A 17,753-nucleotide genomic window follows, 5' to 3' on the forward strand; every position below is an offset into this window, starting at 1 on the left:
CCTCCCCATCTTAAACGTGCAATAAGAATAAATGAGACACACCCCAGACGGGGAATGAGGCTAAGAGAACAGGTTGCGAGAGTTCAAAAAATGTTTTATAGAATTGGCATCCAAAGAACTATGCTGCCCGAGAGCGCTCTGGCAAATGTTTCAATTACATACATTATAAAGAGAAAAATCGTCATAGATGACGCAATCAACATAGGGTACTAAGTCAGTGCAGGATTGGACAGTCATTATAGCACTATATAGTTGTAGAGGCACTGTTTCATCCGGATTGGTTGCTCCTTTGGTGGGAGGGTGAACATCACGTGGTTCGGCTGTCAGCGTCCAGGAGGGATGAAGGACAGGTTGCTGTGAAGCAGGCCGGCCACTAACCTAGCTAACATAATACAACTTTGTGAAGTATGCACTAAATAATGATTGTTGCAACTCTTTTGAGCAAATCATTGTAAACCTATAAACTTCATTCATGTATTTAAATCATTAGTAACTGAGGCTTATATGGAGCATCAGGTTAAGGGTTTTGACATTGATAACATTGATTGAAGCGAGGGTCTGGACTCGTAAAGAATCTAAGGCAGGTTGGCGTTTGTTAGTAGTAAGAGACAATATACTGCAACAGAGGTCTAATGTTAGCTGGGGGCCCGCCAGGTGGGCATTGTGGCGAGGTCGCATATCTGCTACATCAAGAGAGTATCTTGCAGGGACACAGGGTTACACTGGCAGTAATTTACAAATAACAGGGGTGAGGGGGCATGGACAGATTTGTGGAGATGGATGAGCTACAGAGCCTGGCTCAAACCGGTTCACTTGCGGGGGCAGTGATCTCAGAGGAAGAGCGAGATGTTACATTTCTTCTTTGTTGCAATTACCTCCCGCTTGAGCATGAGAATGGGGCTGCAGAGTTTTCCAGACACAGCGAGGAAAAGGTGGGGGCCATGTGCGCTGTGTGCGTGCAAAGGGGAGAGAAGGCTTTTCGTATTATCGCACTGAGGCTTAGTTAACAAGATGGAGTCAAGGGGGCACACAATCGATGCCCTGTGTGCTACGCAACGGCCCCATCTATGTAAGTGCCTACTGGCCCCTCACTCCCACACAATGGCAACAACAGTACACAGAGGGTTTGCGAGTTGGGGTAGGAGAGGATTCCAAAGAGCAGGTGGGTCCCCAGTCCAGCATGCAACACTACTAGGAGAATTAAGTGACACGCTGAAAAGCCTACACTTGTAGCAGTCGTGAAATGTCAGGCCCACACATGAGGTGATGACGTCATCTCATTGAGAAACGCGGCACCGGACGCTGCTGCCAAGGAAGCCTCCTATTTACCAACAAGCTCAACAGGTGAATACATACTACAGAAGGTAGTAGAGGAAAAGCAGCCAGAAGGATTCAACTCATTGACAATCTCTCAAATTATTGAACTTCGGCAAGATGCACCCAGTGAGGAAAAGGAGACATGGGTGAAAAGAGGGTGTAGCCAGTCACCCACCGACCTTTTATTGAGATAGAATAACACCAGAAAGGTAGTGATGCCTGCAAAATTACTGGAGGTAGCATTCCAACTGCACTTCCCAACCCACAATGCAAAACAACACATTATCGCAGACATACAGGAAGATTGGTTCGCCCCAGGACTACAGGAGCAAATCACATGCCAAACGTACAACTCTGGTATGACGTTATGAACACTCAGGGGAACATTGCCAAAACCTGAAGGCCCATTCAGAGAGCTACATATAGGCTATGCAGACATGGGAGAGCGGTACAATGGAGCCCGGTATTTGATAGTCGTGGTGTATCCCTTTTCCCGGTGGGTGGAAGCAGCCCCCTGTGCTCATCCAGATGCACGGTGTGCTGCCAAATTCTTGGTCAGGGAAGTATTTCCCCATTGGGGCATTTGCAATGTCATACGTTCCGACAACGGGACGCACTTTGTGAATGACATGTTTAAGCATATAACTGTGATGCTAGGTATAACTCACAAGCTCTGTACGATTTACCATACGCAATCGAATGGAATTGTTGAAAAAAAGAATGGATTGCTCAAGAGCAGATTGTCAAAACTGTGTCATACACTCAAAAAGAACTGGGTATATTGTTTACCCTTACCACTTTTTGAGATGGGAAATCCCAGTAAGGACCACCACCTGTCACCCCATGAGATTGTGAGAGGTAGGAGGATGCATACAGCCCACTCACCCCTGCGCAGACAGTCAGATGCACATCAGAGTGCCACAGTACTAGGAAATAGTTCCATGAGTATCTTAGAAATCTTACACAAGCAGCACGAGCCATAGCAAAACAAAATAGCACCACCATTTACACAGGAAATTGGCACAGACACAACCACCCCAGCTACAGATAGCCCAGAATGCCAGTTGATGACAGGTGACATGGTATATGTGAGAAGTTTTGTGCGAAGATGGAACGGACCAAGTTCCATGGTTCTTATAAGGTAATATACTGCACGCCTTCAGCAGTCAAAGTGCAGGGCTTAAGGTATTGTGTGCACTTGACAGATGTCCGCAAGGCTCACGGGAGTACAGACTGCACAGACTATGAAGATGGCAGAAATGAACAGAGCACACAAACATAGAAAGTGAAAAGGCAAGAGTACAGAAATAGATTACAGGCACAGAACAGGGGTAAATAAAATAGTAATAGAGAGCATTTAAAAGAATGCATAACCTCGATGAGTAATGATAATAAGTGTGGTAGGTAAAAATGAAAAACCTCTGTTGAAATGCAAAATATCTGTACATAAATGAGGATTAATGACCTAGATGCGCTCCCTCTCTCTCTCTCTCTCTCTCTCTCTCTCTCTCTCTCTCTCTCTCTCTCTCTCTCTCTCTCTCTCTTTTTCTATGATCCATTTCTCTTCAGTTTTGGCTTCAAGTTGACAGTAAATTGTCTCCCTCAGTTCCTCTTCCCCATTTTCGAGGTGTGGGGAGGAGGAAAAGAGGGATGCAAAAATACTTACTCGTATTGAGAAACAAAAAGCAAGTGCAGGAAACTTGAAAAGTTGAAGTTTTTACGAGTAAACGGTGTAAATAATGAAAGCTTAACATGCATTCTTAACAAATGCTTATATCTCATTTATTAGGAGCTACAATGGGCATGGAGGAGGCCCCAGCGGCAACCAATGATAGTGTAGATAGGAATAGAAGAAGAGGACATGTTTATCCTAGTTATTCATATGAGTGTGTTGTTTGTGTGTGCAGTGGTATTCTTTTCCACGTTATTTGGCATGGTACTGTATTGGGCAATAGCTTTTATTTCAATTGATATGAGCCAGGGGGGGTGTGGGCATAAAATCAATTAAACAAGGAATGCATTTAATTTGGGATGGCTTTAAGCTAATATGGGCCCACGGGAGTCATGGGAATGAATACAATATTACTACAAATGGTACAATGATGCAGGCCATTCAAAAGCCCCAATATGTGAATGTATCTGACTTTAGTGTTTATACAATGAATGACAGAACACCTTCAGAACTTACATGGGTACAAAATCACCCATATCCAACCACAATGCCAGTTACAGAAAGTACAACATTAGGAAGCGCAACCACCAGTAAAGGGAACAGAGACAAGAACCACATGGCCATTAGTTACTCCCCTCATTAGAAATGAAGGGAGTGGACACAGGAGGAAAAAGAGGGGAATGCAACGGGAAAAATGGGAAGAGCATTATAAATTCAGATTAGATACAGATGATGATCCTCAGGACCCACGCCAAACAAACAAATGGTATGCTGACATGATCATCACGGCAAAACAGACAATAAACGAAAGTTGTTAAGTTTACTCGCTTATACCCCATGCCTCGGGCACCCTTAAGGTATTGCTGCCATAAGAAATTCCATTTGCAGAGGCACCGTGTCTCTTACATCTCGCGCTGTGTAGAATCAAAAATACTTTTCAAGCACACACGGTTTTATTCGAACTATTACAAAACGAGCAGACATGTTACTGCCGGCCGCAAGGAGTAATTTGTGTGAAGTAGCCTTTTTTGGTGATAAAGGCGACGTTGCACTCAGACAATAAGTGTCAGAATGAAGAAATATTGTGCAAGGCAGAAGCACTGCGAGGGCTGTCTGAAGAAAACTTTCATGGGTACAGAGAACATGAGCTCCCATATGGACTGAACATATAATGAAACTCACTTGGGTTACTGCCATCAAAAAACCCTTCAAATTGCAAAAAGACATTTCTTACAAGCTCTGCTTCTGTGGGAAAGGCAAAAAGAACAAGAGGGAAAACAAAAATTGCAGCAAAACTCTCATAATACCTAACATCAAGAAAGGAACGGCTGCAATGATGGACACATACTGGGTTTGCGGCAACCTGGTGTACTTGTACCTCCCGCAATCATGGATGGGCACGCGCTCCCAGGCAACACTGCATTCCACACTAATGTTGATTCCAGAAAGCCACATCCAAGGAGAAGGAACACAAGTGGCAGCACCAAATGAACTGTCCCCAACGCCACCTGAAGAGGTTCCTGTGTACGCCATAGCTGAAGAAAGTTTACAGAGCACAATGTGGAGGAAAAAAACGATCATCAAACTTAATCTCAGCCAGATCATCAGAACTCCTGGCACAGATCCCTGATCGATTCCAGTTGTTCAGCTCCGTCGAGACATTTTTCGCATCCCTCATTCCCAGCTTCCAGGTGAGAGCAAATGCAAAATGGCTTCAGATAACAAGGTGGGAACTCATCCAACTGGCCAACAACACTGAAGAAGGATTCAATGTCATTAAAGTGGAACTCAGAGCACTGCAACTAATGACTATGCAGAACAGGTATGTGATGGACCTGTTAACAGCAACGGATGGAGGTGTTTACAAAAAAATCGGGAGCACATGTTGCACTTTCGTACCTTCTGCAGACGCTGACAACAGCTCCCTTTCTCATGTCATAGCAGCGGGGCCCGACTTCAGAGAACGTATGAAAGACGAAGGAGGAGCCCAGCCCAGCACCTGGTTCGACAATCTTTTTTCTTGGGTACCATTGTGGCTTGGAATGACAGTGAAACTTCTCATACCACTCATCGTCTTTTTGCTCCTCATTTTGTGTGTGTGCCAATTAGGACTCAGATGCTGCACCAATGCAGTTCCTAATGGTGTGCTGATGATGGTAACAATGGGCTGTGCAAATGGAGTGGTGCAAATAAAACACAAAGCAGAAGTGCAACCAGGATATAGTTCAGATCCCAAATACAGAATGACTGCTATATACAATACAGGACATAGGGCCTCATTCCGAGTATGGCGGTAAGGGATACCGGTCACCGTTAACGAGACCGGTGCCGGTAATCCCTTACAGCCACATTCCGAGTTCCCTTTGCGCCCTCGTTCCTAATGCCTGCTAAAAGGGGCTTTTAAGCCAATAACGGTGACCGTAAAGTACGGTCACCGTTATTTGCAATTTCCCCATTCCCATTGAGCCCTATGGGGGCTCATTTGGGAATGGGGAAGAGCCCTGGGGAATGGGAAATTACCGCCCTGGTCAACTCGGAATAGGGCGGTAATTTCCCATTTGACCAGGGCGGTGCCGGTACGGGTCCGGCGCCGACCAAGGCGCTAATAGCGCCATTGGTTAGCGCCAGACTCGGAATGAGGCCCATAGAGTAGATAATTTATATCACACAACCATAAGGGAGCACAGAGAGTTACAATGGAACAAGGAAGTATGGGTGGATAAGGAGGGTGAGGGAGGGTGTATTTATATGACCTGCACCCCAGATGAGAATGCTAAGAGGGGGAAAAGCCTCAGGGTGGTATGCAGAGCATGGATGCCAATCAAAGGAACACCTGCATAGGATGAAGCAGTGGCTGAGGAAGAAGAGCGTAAGAGGTTGGGGCAGTTAAAATGTTTGTTACTTAAGTAACAAAAGGGGGGAATGTATGGGAGGAGAGGGTCTTGGAACCCTCCCTCCATTCTTACAGTTCCTGGGTAGGCCCAGTTGTGGCAGCTTTGGGTTCAGCACCCCGGCCCAGGTGCACCCGCTCGGGATTACCCCTAGGAACTGTGACCCCCCTTAAGACAGCATAAGACCAGAGTTGACTGAGACTCAATTTTCTGGGCTACTGACTCCATTTTGTTATTTTAGAATGGCAGGCCTGCAGCTCTCCCAGCCAGGCACACACAGCAAGCAAGCTCCTCCCCCCACCTCCTCCCCTTTGCCATCTCTGAAGTTGTCTGGTTCTCATGAGAGACTAGCCGCGAGAATGCAACAAACTTTACACTGTATCTTCTGTCTTCCATCTTACTTCATTGACCCTGACACAGTCCAGCACAGGGGCCAGCAACAGAAGTTATTCATCTCTATAAACCTGCCCCACACCCAACAGGTCCTGGCCATAAAGTATACCATCCCTATATTCTTTAAAACATGGTCAAACAGCTAGAAGAGACCCTCAAGTATGTTCAATTGTTCACGCCTTAATAAAAGAAAGCCAAATAGTCTTTCTGCATGCAATCAGAATAGGCTGCTCATGGGCGGTTTCCATCTCATGCGGATTAATGCAAGAATTGTAGTACAACAATAAGCATATTAGAGCACTGCATAATATATGTGTAACTAAAAGCCCTAACGCTAGAATTCTGTTATAAAGTGTGATGTGTGTTAACATGTAGTATGACATTGTTTAATAGAAATGGATTACAATAGCGAAATGCATAACCGAACATAACACTGTACATGCCAGCACAAAGCTACCTCGTTTTTAAGTTCAATGTAAATACATGCATGATATTGTGTAAAACCAATAAAGCAACCAATCACTCTGACCAGTATGTTGGTATCATGACAATATGTGTTAAGACTGCATGCGCAGAACCTAAATCATGATCTGTTTAATGTAGTATGGACAATAACCTAAGCATGCGCATATTTTCATCATGAGTTTTGTAACAATGAGAATAATTAGCCAGGTAGAAAATAACACATACTTTAAACAAATATAACCAGAATGTAATGTAATAGGCTATGTGTAAAAAGCCTTTATGTAAAACCTGTTTCTTAAACCCCTGTCTCTTTGTGCAAAGCAGAACCAGACCGGAAAGGTAATTCGATTCTTTTCCACCCTTCATAGTGTCAAAGCAGATTAGCAGAGATTTAATGATGTTTAAACAACCGGTCATTAACCCCCACAATAAGACTTATGGCCATGGTGGTATGTGCCTTTTTGTGACCTAGTCTTCTTTTCATGTGTAATTCAAGCCTCAGATTTAGAGCCCTCTTTGTTGTTTATCAGATGGACATTCCAGACCACACAGTGACCTCAAAAGTCTCACCTCTTTAGGCAATGTATCTTGTATTGTATCAACACACAGTTAAGCCTGCCTATCAATGGATCAAACACTGCAATTATTAGCTGTATCTTAACCTATGCCCAATGATAAATTAACCTGTACTTGAGAAATGTCTTTCCTTAGTGTCTAAGCTTACTGGTCTCAGAGCACGCTGGACAAAGCAGATTATGGTATTGGATGAATGGGAATGTGTGGCCACAAGGGAAATTGTCAAATGGTTATTTAATAAGAAACATCACAACAGTTGCCGAACTCACATACCAATTTGATGACCCAAGAAGTGTCATCACAACACCACATGCTCCTGAGACAACCGCAACCCTCCGACCCTATTGAAACTATATGTGTTCACCCCTAGTGACCAATCCCAACTGTTCATGTGCCCCTTAGGCCTTCCCTCTGTTCGATGATGATAAAGCAGTATAAAAGTAATTTGTAACATGTTTTCTGCAGAGCGCTCTCGGCGTGAGCAGAGTAGATTCTGCTTGCCCTATTTTAGATAAAGCCTTTTGATATAACCAGCACTTGGTCTTGGTCTAATTCCCTCCAGGGAAGTGTCCTGATTGACTTTATTTGGAGAAGTAACTGCATTTTGGGGGGCCTCTCACTTTCACCATATAGTCCACTCCATCCCCAACACCCATGCAGCAGGCTATAAACATTGTGTGGCTTTCTCCAAATGTTAAAATACATAAGGCTGAGAGATCTTCAGAATGTGATGTAAAAAAGTTTGAAATTGGAAATCCCAAATTTAAGTATTCCTTAATCCTTATTGGACATGAAATAAAATAATCAGCAACAACCGTATTGCTACGTCCTTCAATAAGTGGCAAGGTGATAAAGTCATATAGTGGTATGCAAGATACATTTTTAATTGCATTTAGTTTTGTTTTCCCAATATATGGAACAGTGAAATTTTTTCGATTATATTCACAATAATGTCTGAGAAAGTAGTGCTGTGGCACAATTACCATATTCCAGATTACAAAAAGAGGTTTATCGAAAATATAGGGCTTGCAGATTGAAGATGATTAGCTCTTAGCTCACTCTATACATCTGACAGACAGTGTCTTTTGATATGATATGGCAGTTATAACGCGTCTGTACACAAGTGTTTCAAGGCGCGACGAAGCAAGGGAGGGGAACAGAGGGTAGACAGAGACAACGATCTTACAAGGCCAGGTGACATTGAGATCACGCAAGTGCAGGGGAGGGGGAGAAGGGGAAAAGTGTGAGGGGGAAGGGAGAGGGGAAGTGCAGTACATAGGATAAACAGTAAATAATTAGAATAATAATAGGAACAATAAATAAGAAGTGCAGCCAGCTGGTGGCAGGTGCAAGGGTAAGTGCAGACATCAGGTGTCAAGTTCTGGTAGGGGGCTGTAGGGATACAGAAACAGCCCCATCCTGCAAGGGTTGCCAGGGGGGCAGTTACAGGTGTGAAACTGGCAGGGAGGGGACATAGGCCCGAGAACAGAGGGTAGCCAGGTCACCAGTGCAGTTTAGGATTCAGTCAGGCGTTCAGCAGGTGAGCGGAGGAGAGAAAGCAGAAGCAAAGAGGAAGGTCTTGAGGTGCGTCCAGAACTGGAGATGGTTCTCCTCAGTTTTCAGAGAGGCAGGGAGGCTGTTCTAGAGGGAGGCCCCAGCCAAAGAAAGAGATCTACCACCAACTTGTTGCTTGGAGAAGTACTGTCCCTGAGGGAGTTGGAGGTGGATGAGCGAAGAGCTTGAGAAGGAAGATATTTAGGAAGAGAGAGTTGAAGGTATTGAGGCCCCAGGCCGCAGAAGGCCCCAGAAGGCCTTGAGGACAAGTCAGAGTGTTTGGAACTTAATCCTCACAGCCACTGAGAGCCAGTGCAGCAATTTCAGTCCTGGAGAGATAGGATCCCTAGGCTTGAGGCCAAGGGCAAGTCTTGCAGAGAGTGGAGGCAGGCAGATTTAGAAAGAGGCTGTTGCAGTAGTCCAGCCTAGAGAGAACCAGAGCTCTGGTGATAGTGAGCTTCTGGGGGGAAGGAGAGTAAAGGAAGAGTACCTCTGAGGAGGTGCATCTGGTAGTGTGACTTCTTAGACACATCTGAGGTGTCAGGAGAGAAGGAGAGTGTGGAGTCAAAGATGACCCCAAGGTTTTTAGCCTCACATTTGGGAGCACAAAGAAGGCCAAGAGAGGCCCGGAAAGGAGGGACAGGTGTGCCGATGATGAGAATCTCAGACTTACTGGCATTAAGGCAGAGAACATTGGCAGCACACCATTCCTGGATAGCAGACAGACGGTCAAAGATGAGAGAAGGGGATGAGGTAGTAGAGGGGAACCTGAAAATGAGCTAAGTGTAATCCGCATAGCACTGAAAGTTGGGGCAGAGGATGGAAATGTGGTGGGCAAGACATTCCAGGTATTTGTTGAATAGCCAGGGAGAGAGGTTAGACCCCTGGGGAACACCACAGGTAGAAATAGAGATAGAGGAGAGGAAGGACCCAAGTTGGACCTGGGAGGGTTGATCGGAGAGGAAAGAAGTCAGCCAAGCCAGGGCCTGATCAGTGATACCCAGGTTATCACAGAGATGGTTGAGCATGATGGTATGGTTGACCGTGTCAAAGGCAGAAGAGAGATCAAGTCAGATGAGGACACAGGGGGTGTTGGAATCAAGATTGGAGAGCAGGCCTTCACGGATGTTCAGGAGAGCAGTTTCTGTGCTTCTGCAGCACTGAAACCAGAATGATGGTCATGGAGACAACCAACAGATTCAGTGTGAAGATTAAGCTGGGAAATGGCCAACATTTCCAGGAGCTTGCCCAGGAAAGGAGTGATGGAGATCGGGCGATAGTTAGCTGGGCAGGAGGGTTCGGCAGAGGATTTCTTAAGAAGAGGGTGCAAAAGGGAGTGCTTCAGGGGGGAAGGGAAGACTCCAGTGGCAAAGGAGTGGTTGTGGTTTTATCAATATAATTTTCTTCTGTATGCTTCCACAATTGTTTTCCACATTCAATAAGTCATGTATTCACTGTAGATTGATAAACAAGAGAGTTCCAGAAAGTTTGTGAGTTCATTCCTCTGAAACAAACTATTTCTTCAAACAAAATGAATGAGTTTAACACTTCCTTTTTAAAAACACTGTTACGTGTTAGGATACATCACAATTTCCATATGTGACAATTGAACAATTAAACCAGTTTTTACTTTTTGGTTGAGCCACAGCAATATCATTTCCTTTTTTAAGATGTTTGATAAATTACAAATGAAAACGAGTACAAATGCCAAATCTATAATTTGCTTAGACATCTATGATCGCTCCATAATTACATTAAGCCAATTCATTGTTATCTGCAGAAAGGCACTCATCATTCTGTGAAAACCCCAAGATGTATAAGTTACCTGAATGCTCCACACATCCACAGTACCAGTTTATGCTTCAACCAGTTCCGTCTACCAAGAATTTAGTTTGCGTGAGGGTATCTTTCGAGTGTCTAGTAAATAGCCTTCAGTATAGCATAATTGCCACCCGAAAGCATCCAGAGTTGAATAAAGACTTCGTTTTTCCAAAACAGTAGACACATTTTCTCAAATGATGTCAGTGATATATTTCAAATTTAACATGCCTGGCATACCATTAGCACAAGTGTGCCAATAAAGTTCATTTTTGGATATTTCACAAAAATGTGCTGCAAGTGAGCCAACAGTAATTCATATATTTGGCATTGAAATAACAACTATTAATTTATGTTAGGGTACAATACATAAAACATGAATCCTCCAAATGATGTATTTAAAAGTTAACAACAAAGTAGTAGATATAGAAAATTAGACATATTTTTTCAATATGCAACCAAGAACAATCTTCAGGCCAATGATTCAAAATCTAAAATGTTCGTCTTCTCGAGCAGCAACAAACCCAAGGTGATAAAGTGGGCATTGGGTGATGAGAGAATAGAGCATGTTCCTTCAGTTAGGTATTTGGGGTATAATCTTTCAATTGCTTCTTCTTTAGCTATATGGAAGGATACCCTGAAGGTTAAGATCTGTCCTCTCATCTCTCACATGAAATGCCTTTTGTCCCGAGTGTGCAGAATCTCCATTGGTCCAGTCTTACGTTATAATCATATGAAGATAGAGCCAGTTCTACTCTATGGGCTTCATCTTTCTGTCCTGGATCTGGGTAATTATTTGAACGTACTGCAGGGGCTTATTTGGAGCGACTTTCTTAGCCTGGCCTCACCTATCCCTAATGCAGTAATTTGTCACAAGTTTCTTAGGCCAGTGCAACATTCACTTTACTGTGATTTAGGCGAGGTGGCCAAGATAAATCCATACTTTCAATAAATGTATATGTTCACAGGATGCATGACCTAATTTCATTCATTATTTACTCAGAAGAGGAACTTCTAAATCGTCCTGGAGGGGTGAAATTGAAACTTGTTTGGCAGAATTGGTTGCAGGCAATAGAAGCTATCAAATCATATTCCTTCTACATTGAGTATGTGCAATTTATGAGAAAAAGGCACCACTTTTTTTATATTTGATTTGTTTTCCTTGCAGAGAATATTGATCACTTTGCATGTGATTCTGACTTAATCAGCTGCCTACTAGAGAACGGACTAAATGCTGCGACTCCTTGGAAACTTCAGGTTCTCCTCTGAATTGTTGTGTTTGCAATCGTTTAGGTTGTTATATGTTTTTATTACTTTTGGTGTCGAATTGTTTATCTTGTGTAAGGTGTTTTGTAAACCAAATGACAATTAAAAAAAAAATGGGACACTCTTCCTGGCAAATCTGGCCCTGTCTTCCCCTTCGAATAGGTTTTGTTGTGTTGTTGCCCCACTATGTTCCTCAGCTTGAGTACACCGCAGAACACAAATGACTGCCCGGGAAGCTAAATAGTCGATTTCTTTTTTTGGGATTTCGTTACCTTACCCTAATGTGAGTCCCATTGTGTGGTGTGGGATTTGGTTCCCCAGACGTGTTCCCTGGTGGCTTATGGTTGTTTTTCTGTGGGTCAGTGAGCTTGTCAAGTCATCACGGTAATGTTGCTTGACTTCCCTTGCTTCCACACACCACAGGCACTGGAGCTCTCACTCTCTCTCTGTTGGTCTTCCTCCTGCAAGTGCTGAGTGCTGACCCCTGCGGGGTGGCTTTTGGTGGTCGGGCCTTGATCTGCTGGTGATTGGTGTCTGCAACTATAATACTTCCATCTGGGTTATTTGTGCGGGTTCCTGTGGGGGTCTGAGGCCTCAAGGAGAAATCAAAGAACACTAACAAGTATCTTGTTGAAGAAGCATGGCTGGAGAAAAAGTGGAGACAAAGGAGGACTGCTTTGATATACACTTGCACTAGGGAGGATGGGCCGGAATTGAGGCCCTCTGCACTGCCACCTTCCACCTCCGGAGTAGATCTTTCTTGAAATGTCTCTCTGGTAGGCCTCCCACCCCCAGCTGAGAGGGGAAACCCAACCTCTCATACAAAATCGACTACTCATATATCCACTCAACCATCAACCACACAAACACACATACCTGCCATCCTTTGAAACTACCCCATGCACATACAAATCCACCCACCAAGGAACCCATATGCACAACCAGCAAACTCAGAATCAGTAATCATATAACACACTTGCACAACTCCTACACAGAAAATCATCCACTTGCTGTTTTGAAGATTCATTCAACCACTCAACTGTCTTCTTCTCTTTGTCACTCAACTATGCATATACACACTAAACATGTAACTACATATCAGTACATCAATCCACATATCTCACCCACAAAGTTAACCATCTGTTCGCCAATGTATATGCTCATCTACTCATCAACTAATGTATCCAACGACTGCACATACATACACAGACACAACAACTTAATTTCATGAATCCAGGTATTAATCTATTCATCAGTCCATGCCCCACTAACCTGCTCACCCAACAAGTTGCACCCTCTGATTGATTACATTATCAATCTAGCCATCCATTCCTCCATCAGTTCATCAACCCATTTACTAATAAACAAGCAAGGTCATTCACCCACCATTCTCCACACAACCACACCACCTCCACCAATCCGCAGAACAACACACAATCACCACCCTCTCTGGAATCCACCTAACGTGTCTGCACAACTGCAAACACAGGAACAATCACATTCATCCACACATCACTAACATGTGAACACAACTGCACACACACAATCATCTACCTTCTAACTCATTCAAACAACTGCACACACCCCAGCACAACCATCAACAATTAAGCATACATTTTCAATTTCAAGCATGTGTTAAATGAGTCGTATTTTATAAGCACAGATATTTCATTTTTGGGACTCTTGCCTTTGGATTATCATACATTTTACACTATCATCACTAACACGTTTGCAAATGTAATGGCCATTTGTGATGGTGCTTTTATTCCAGAAATATAACCGTTTAAAACTTTAGAAAACTACTCAATGTAAGCACGTTTAAAATGTACTTTTGCAATATTGTGCTTATCCATTATTTATATAAATATTTACAGCCACACTGTAATCAACAACTCTATTGATAACCAATATTGACTAAATAGCTAGTTCTTTAAAATGTGTATGAATACCCTGAGAATCAATGCATTCCTTGTCTCAGAGGCACATCTAAAAACACAATTGATTGTGTGCCAGCATGGAAAATAAGGTTGAAATCAACCTATCATGTTGCAACCAACCAGAAACTAACCTACGTGTTTATCAGTCGCCTATTCAAGAAATGTCAGCAAGATTCTACTCCGCAAACACCTCAAACACATAGAAATAATACAAAAGAAATGTGCACTGTGTGCGTAGATCAATAACAGAACCGAGGAAGAGGCAAGCAGAGTTGTGATTGCATTCATCTGCAATTGTTTGATAACACAGTGCACATGCCACCATACTTGCTTGGTCTATCTAAAGGAATACTGATTAGCAACTGCTGCTGAACGCTGAATGCAATTTAAGAATGTGGCTCTTGTATGAGTCTGTCTTTGCCTTTTTGCCACATGCATTCAGTGTTCAGTATATATTTTCGTGACTGAGTTTTGAGATGCATAGTTCAGATATTCTCCATTCAGAGTCAACATGGTAGGGAAATAGGACTTCATTTGCTATTCTGGCCCTAAAGAGAATTCATATAAACGCATGTGTATATATAAAATACGAAGGTAATAATAGATGAAACCTGTATCAAGTGTCTGATTAAACATACAAAGATAACCCCTAAGTTAATGCCCCATTAGTAACGACATTTCCAGGGTTATACAGGTCGATGGTGGTTAGTTTCTGTGGAAGAACTCTAAACAAAACATGAAAAGTAATAAAAATCTAACGCCCGCTCTCTGACCTGTGACCTCCTACCAAGCACGTTTCCCATTGTAATGCTGGTAGAATGTTTCTCCTCAGCATTTTTCAAGTGGTTGCGCCTTCCCCACTCATCCATACTTCTTTCAAATACAGAAAAGACAACATGCCAATTGTGAGCCTTAGACATAATATCACTTTTCCCAGGAATACTCAACAATACGGAAAAGTATTACTTATCCTCGCTCTGCAGATAGCACGACACGATTGGAGCCAAGAGGGTTAAGGTCACTGAGCAGCAAGGTCATTTTTCCTCTCACATAACATTTGCACTTGAAAGCTGCTTTGCGCGCTAGCATTTTATACAAAAGGCCATGTATCATGTCCCTGAAGCCTAACTGCAGGTTAGAATCATTAAAGGCGGGTCCTCTTTCCAACAGAGACATGTATCTCTGCCTCCACAAAACTATCTCAAGATCATTATCGGGAGCGAGAAAAGCCGCCAGTGAGCGCGCAATTGAACTTCATTGTTTGCATTGCAAGAAGTCTGAAAGAAAGCTATTGTATTCCCTAAGAAAAATGAGAAAAGAAGGATTTTATCAATTTCCCCGTTTGAAATGCTTTCCTGAAGCCTCCGGTAGTGGGATAAATGTCCTGCTTTTTAACACACCACTCTTTCTTCAGTGTCCCCAGCAGAGACACTTTACTGCATACATGAAGGCAACCATTTGCTTGACCAAAAGATGTTTCTGAAACAATGTTCACAGATTTGTTTCTATTTTTGCAACAATAGGATATTTTTTCTTGGAATCAGTTTCATGGTACCACATAGCACATATCAAGGAACACACTCACTCCCTGAGCGCCTCTTTAAACCAGACAGGAGCAAGGCAATGTATGATTATAGACATGTGCAACAGGTATTAGGCAGAATCCATTGCAAGTTAATGTGTGCAATTGGTATGATCCCACAGTATAAAAAAGGATTGTCCAACTCCGCACCACGAGGGTCGGAATTCTGATGGGTTTTCAGAGTATGCCTCATTAATAGTCCTGATGAAAAATGTAAATGTAAATGTATGCAAATGTATCTTGTGAATTTTAATGACGTATATCCTGAAAACCCTGCATGAATCCTGCACTCGAGGCCTGGAGTTTTTTATTTATTTATTTATTTACATTTATAAAGCGCTCACACAGCCCGCAGGCATCGAGGCGCTGTTACAGGAATTGTTTTTCTTAGTTGCGTAATTGTGTTTTTTTGTCTTAGTTACGTATTTATAACGCGCTTAAACACCCGGAGGTTTCTAAGCGCGGACCCGGGGATCGAACCTGTTGCTGCTTTGTGTCGTCTTGCTTCCAAGACGCGCACGCTGCCGCTGAGCTATCCTCCCAGGACAACCCTGCTATAAAAGATCAGAAACAATCCTGAAAAATTGAATTATGAATATTCTTTTTTTGATACATTTTCTTTAGGATTCCATATCTTGCCATGGCAGAAGATGTAAGTGCAGTCTGTCTGTATGCTGATGTGTCCCAATGAAGTAGGTTCTGCACTTGCTCAAGGATTTGGGGTTGAATGCCCGAAACAGAAATTTTCGTTGTAGAAAAGACCAAAGATTATTTTTTTTAAATACTCTTCGGTCTTTTCCCCCCTGAACATTACCGACTTACCCAAACTCCTACCCCACACCTCAACACACCCCTACCCACACCCCCACCACACAGCCCCAAATTACCTTACATTCCATCTCTCTGTGTCCCTGTGACGCCTGTTCACTTTCACTTCCGTGATTGGGAACCGGTGCTGCATGGTCCTTTCCTTTTTTTTTTTGTTGGGCCAGCTGTGAGCCTGTCCCCCGCAATCCCCCACTCACTATACTGTATAGTATAGTGAGCGGGTGCTTGCAGGGGACACGCCTGCAGCCCCCGCTCACAGTATAATGAGCCGGGGTCGCGGGGTAAAACCCCACAGCCCTTTTTTATGGGTTGGCTGTGGGGGACACCCAGCAACCTCCGCTCGCAATATAGTGAGCAAGGGTGCAGGGGACACGCCCTCAACCCTCAGCACCACATGCTTGATCTGGTCGAATTTTTCGGCCGTTAAGAATTTTCAAACGGATGAACATCAGCAAAATCATGCATTCCGACTTTTTTTACTGTCATTTTGGTCTAAACAGACTCAAGGATGTATAATCTATGACAAACTAGTGAAACAGCTTGACGCATGATATATATTATCTACAGATGTTCTTTTGTTGGTCGATCCTAAGTCAGTAATATAGCTCATGTTATTTGAAGTAAGCTCAAATGTTTAGTTGGCTGATGCAGCATGTATGTGACCGCAGGTCACAGCTTTGATTCCTGCAGGGCAGTGCCATCCTTCCATCAATCAAGGGCTTATAAAAGCACTGCTGCTGAGTCAGTCTTACAAAAGAAACCATCTTCATCAGCACCACGGACACTTGTTAAATTTGTGTATCATTACAATATTTCTATGGGAGCATATCTACCCAGAGGAAGGAGTCAATCTCAAGTTTCGAAAACAAATGTTATCCCGAGGCATTAAAATAGAAAAGGTGTTAGTTGTACTCAGTATATCTAATACGTTCACAGTATTTTTTGTAAGGCCCCATATAGTGTTATCCCAGTTTAGTTTGCAGGGATAACCTTAGGATAGGACTTCTAATTGCATTAGCATTGATGACAGATGCATGCAACACTGAACAGTGATGATTAGAAATGTTTCAAATTAACAATAACCACTGGTAGGTACTCTGTACAGCCATCCAAACCATCACTTTATCTGCCTCCTGTGCTATTACGAAAGAGGTGAACCACTGCAAAGGTGGTTTACTCTCACACCAGATGGTCCACTCCATCCCCAACTGCTAGACCACGCCCATGCAGCAGGCCATACACATCTTGTGTCTTTCTCCTGAGGTGGTTGCTTTCCAAATGTTAAAATAGATAAGGGTGAGAGATCTTCAGAATGCAATGGAAAATCTTGGGATGTATAGTTCCCACAAGGGTTGGATTGGCCCCTTGGCCTCTCGGCTCATGGCCGGGCCGAAATCATCCCTGGGGAGTGGGGGCCAGTTTCTGGCCACACCTGGGTCGGGTTGGGGGGGAAA

Source organism: Ambystoma mexicanum, chromosome 7q (genome assembly GCF_040938575.1).
Source record: "Ambystoma mexicanum isolate Mex_15411 chromosome 7q, UKY_AmexF1_1, whole genome shotgun sequence".
NCBI lineage: Eukaryota > Metazoa > Chordata > Amphibia > Caudata > Ambystomatidae > Ambystoma > Ambystoma mexicanum.